The 5,000-nt window shown below is 43.8% G+C and overlaps 1 long non-coding RNA gene across 1 annotated transcript in view; it reads left to right on the plus strand.

Moving 5' to 3' along the window:
* The first annotated feature begins 6 nt into the window (after positions 1-6).
* LOC138861427 (uncharacterized) overlaps positions 7-5,000 on the plus strand; it is a 6,954-nt gene continuing 1,960 nt past the window's right edge. Inside the window, exons 1-2 of the long non-coding RNA XR_011398497.1 lie at positions 7-156; positions 3,821-3,940. This is a non-coding gene — a long non-coding RNA (uncharacterized lncRNA). The remainder of the gene's footprint in view (positions 157-3,820; positions 3,941-5,000) is intronic.

Here is a 5,000-nt window from a genome sequence, read left to right on the forward strand (position 1 = left end):
TTCAGTGTGCCATTTCTGCCACGAGCGAGTGACACCCGCACCTGCTGCCGAGTGCCACTTCGGACCAAGGGGTTGTTAGACCTCGCCACAGACTGTGCTGTGTGATGAGCCGAAGGAAATAGAGTTCTAGATGAGAGAGCGATTCAAGGTTTAAAGGTAAGCATTCCTTCTTTTGATTTGAATGGCACAGCTCAAAACGTGCAAGCCTTTCGTTCATGTTTTTGAAGAACAAATGCGCCATTTCCCCTGGTAAGGAAACGCTGATGGCGTTGGGCGGGAATGGTCATTCGTCCGAACCTTGAACTGAAAATCCAGTTGAAATCCAACTGCTTGCTGGACATTTCCCGCCATGCATTTGCGTTGCCTTTTGTACTCAAGATATAGGATGCATTAGATGAAAGCTGTTTACGCCATTGCACAAAGGAGAAGAATGAAGTGTTCAGTGATTTTCTCCGTGAAACTGAAATTTGTTTATTTTTGTCAATGCATCCCCTGCATTTCCACAAAAGCCTGACGTCATCCACTTATACTGTGGTCAAAGGTTGTGGATATTGGAGAATGGAATCCCGGATACGTTTGCGGAAAGAAGGGACTTCGACGTCGAAATGAGCGAGAATGAAGTGGTAGCACTGGCACCTGTTGCCAAGGCGATTGTTTAGTAGTGTGTCCTGGGAGTGATTGATTTCCACTGGGGCCTGTGACAACCGCGCGATTCCATTCGTTGACTAATGCAACTCCTTGTGTGCGTGTGTGTCTGTGCATTTGCTTATTGACTCGTACTTCAGCATGACTCAGTCGTCGTGGACGGCAATGTTGCTCTCTCCTGCTGTCATTCTCTCTCTCGCTCTCTCTCTCTCTCTCCCTCTCGCTCTCACTCATGCTAACTCTTCCCTTCTCCCTCTCTCCACTAAAAAGGGTCAGGACGAATGTAAATCTGAGGAGCCGAGTTCTGGAACCTACTATACACTATTAAAAACCTCCAATTTATTTACTTAAAAAAAAAAATTCAAAGGAACATATGTTAAATTGTCCATGACATTAGAACCATTCTAAGTAATGGAATGAAGTGTTTTAACTTGACTTTAACTTGACTCTCTATCTCTCTATCTATTTATCAATCAATTCTACGTACCTGTCTCTCCCTTTCTTTCTCCCTCTCTATATTCCTTTCTCTCTTTTCCTCTCGTTTTCACTTTCTCCTCCCCCTCCTCTCCCCTCCCTCTTTCTCTCTGTCTGTCCGTTTTCAGTCTCTCTCTCTATTTCTCTGTCTCTCTTTTTCTCTGTCTCTCTGACACTTTCTTTCTCTGTGTCCCATTCTCTCTCTCTCTCTCTCTCTCTCTCTCTCTCTCTCTCTCTCTCTCTCTCTCTCTTCCATCTTTCTCTGTTACCTTTTCCTTCCTTCCCTCTCCCCTACAAAGGCCGCTACAGAGACACCCAACCCTTGACCCCTCGCCCAACGCGGCCGAAGCGCAGTTGCCTTCTGACCTCCCATCTCAAAGGGGCGCACCTGCTGGGCAAGAGCGACCCGTGATGGGCGTCACGACCCGGGGCAGGCCCTGTCACTCGTGCCGCGCGGGGTTCGCTCTCCCTCTCTCTCTCTTTGTTTTTCTCTCGGTCTCCCTTTCTCTCTCTCTCTCCTCTTTCTATTGATATCCCGTTTTCTCTCTCTCCCCCTCTCTTTCTCCCGGTCTCCCTCCCTCTCTCTTTCTTATTCTTCTCTTGGTCTCTCGGTCTCACTTTTTCTTTCGGTCTCTTTCTTTTTTTCTCGGTCTCACTGTTTTTCTCTCTCTCCCTTTTCCAGTCCGCTCTCCCTCTCTCTGATCCTCTCTATCTTTGCTTTTTTCCCTCTCTTCAGTTTTCTCTCTATCTGTCTCTCTCCCTTGTTCTTTCTCCCCCTCTCATTCTCTCTTTGTATCCCTTTCTCTCTCCTACTCTCTTTCACTTTCCCTCCCTCTCTCCCTCCATGCATCTCTCCTACTCTCTTTCACTTTCCCTCCCTCTCTCCCTCCATGCATACCTTCTTCTCTGTCTCCCTCTCTTCCTCCCTCCTTTTCCCCCTCTCTCTCACCACTTCTCCCTCCCGTTCTCGTTCACTTTCTTGTTCTCACTCCCATTCTCTCCCACACTTTTTTCAAACTTATTCTCTCTATATCAACCCATCTTTCTCCCTCTTTCTTTCTTTTTCACCCCCCTCTCTCTTTTTCTGTTTCCTTCTCTCTTTATCTGTCTGCTTCCCTGTATCTCTGTCTCTATCTCTTCGTTTTTATTTATCTATTTCTTCTTTACCCTCACTCTCTGTCTTTCTCTCTTTCTCCCTCCCCCCCCCCCTCTCTCTCTCTTTCTATCTCGCTCAATCAATCTCTTAACGTTTTATCCCTCATTCTCTACTCTTTCCCTCTAGCTTTTTCTACCCCTTTCTCTTTTTCTCTTTCTTCCTGTCCTCCCACCTCTCTTTCTCTTTCATTTTCTCTATTTTTCTCTCTTCTTTGTGTATCTGTCTAGCTTTCTTCCTCTATCTCTGTCTCTTTTTCTCACTCTGTCTTTTCTACCCTCTCTCTCTCTCTCTCTCTCTCTCTCTCTCTCTCTCTCTCTCTCTCTCTCTCTCTCTCTCTCTCTCTCTCTCTCTTTCTCTCTCTCTCTCTCTCTCTCTCTCTCTATCCATCCTGCCTTGTTTGGAAATATTTATTAATCTGTAAATTTTCTTTGGTTGGTCCGTGGATGCAGCAACGGAATTAGTTGAAAGAGATAGGGGTATTAAGAGATAGATTGGCAGTGGAATCATATATTAAAGGGTAAGAGAGGAAAATCACGAAGGTAAAAAGGAATTGATCCATTACTTCCTGTACACTTAACGAACGGAAAGATACTGGTGTGAAGGAGGGACTGTCTCAATCCCATCTCATGTTTGTTTTTATTTTGTTTATTGTAATGGTTATTGATTTATGATTAGTAGGCAGAGGATGGGTGTAATGTAGAGTGTAGCCTAGATTTTAAGTAAATTAGTAGGAGATTATTAAATTTACCTTGTTACATTCCACATGTTTATGATTACTTTTCATAGAATAAAAAGTAATTGGTTAGAAATGTTTCTATGACCGTTATAGCTTCTGCTCAGACACACACACACTCATCACAGGCATGAATTCAGTCCAGCCAATGAGACATGAGACCATAAAGTTATACTAATTAAACTGGAATTAGCTAAGTCAAATTTGGTTTTCTTGGATTACTTTTTAATCGAAAATACCGGGTGATGGTGGTGAGGCCAGTACCATGTTGTCATTTGCATGGGAACTGATATTAACACCTTTATGCATGAGGTGCCTGTGCCGCTCCTCACTGAATCGGAGCGCAAAGAGAACATGGAGGAATCAAAGGTTGCGTCAAGAACGAATATACTACAGAATGTCTAATCCAATATTGCCTCTTTATTGATAATTTTGTGTGGTTATATATGTGTGTGATATTCTTCCACAAGGTTCCAGTGATTGCGTGGTCAACATGTCTGTTAAAGGAACGAGTTCACAAATCCTTCTCAAGTTATTACTGAAGCCAGAGTTGACTGTTACTGCACTTGTACCTGGTACAATGATCTTCCCGGTGAAGAGTACAGGGCCAGCTGTGTGTTTGCTTACATCCTTGTACCACAGCTTGAATGGATAGGACCTCGACGACCATAATGAAATTTCAGTGAAAGTACATGTGTGCTAGATTGCTTCTCCCGCAAGAAGTGGGACTGACCCCAAGGGCCTCTCCTATGTCCCCACCATTGCCCCTTCCTTGCCACACACTGACTCCCTCTCTCCTCGTTCACCTGCAGAAGGCCTCAGCAGCTCACCTCCGACCAGCAGCCAACTACCGCAAGGACGCCGCCAACGCTTCAACACCAACAACCGCAACCTGCGCCCAGACCGCTACAATGTATTCCTCCATCCACTTGGTAAGTAGTCCTTGTCGCAGCTTCTGGGGAGCGCCGGCCACTCGGCTCAGGTGCAGAGGGCGATCTGAGGGAGGAGGGGGAGAGGAGGACGGGAAGGGTGGAGTGAACTGCGAATACAATTCTATCTCGCCTTAGAGTGTATAAAAGTAGCGTTATTGCCACCACCCATTTAATTACCGTATGGGAACGGATGTTGTTTGTGGGAAGGGGGATAGTGTAGAAGGCGATGCAGGAAAAGAGCTATAAATTGTGTGGAAGTGTGTGGTGTATATGGTTGTGGCGAGAATATAAAGGTCGGTAAGCGTGAACTACGCCGAGGAGAAGAGGAGAAGCGTGTGCGGGGAGGAATCTCAAACGCAATCAGAAAAGTAATTAACTATCATTTATAGTTATGATTTCCTTCACAGGTTTAGGGGAAAACTCAAGATCATATTGAAAATGATTTATTAAAACGGTAAACGATAAAACAATAAAACGAACAATAAAGCGACCAATAAAACGACAATCAAACGATAAAATACTGAACAATAAAACGATAAAACACTGAACAATAAAATCAAAACATTGAACGATAAAATCAAAACACTGAGCGGTAAAATTATTAAAAGCACTGATAAATTTAAACATAAAAGAAATAAAATCACAAATAGACTGGCACCGTAATCACTTGGTCACTTTAACGAATAAATAACTTAGCAAATGTCTCTCACCTTCTACAGTCAGATACCTCCACAACCACTTATCGTAGATAACAAGGGGAAGGCCCGTTCCGGGGCTCCCTCACAAGCAGCCAGGGTCACGACCAATCCTCGAATCCCCCTGAGCTAGTCTTTTGACCTCCCACGTCGGTTCTTGCGCGGGAGGAAGCGAAAATCAGGGTTTCCCTCTATTACTAAATTGATAAAATTCACGTTGAAATCCATAAAAAACTATAAAAAGGAAATACTTCAACAATAAAACTTGATAAAAATAGCATTAACTTATGAAATTGAAATAAAATCTTACGTTAAAAGAACCATCGTAATAGTTATGGCAATATGTAAAATCTGATGAATAAAAG

The sequence above is a fragment of the Penaeus vannamei genome, unplaced genomic scaffold (assembly GCF_042767895.1).
Source record: "Penaeus vannamei isolate JL-2024 unplaced genomic scaffold, ASM4276789v1 unanchor5359, whole genome shotgun sequence".
NCBI classification, from domain to species: domain Eukaryota; kingdom Metazoa; phylum Arthropoda; class Malacostraca; order Decapoda; family Penaeidae; genus Penaeus; species Penaeus vannamei.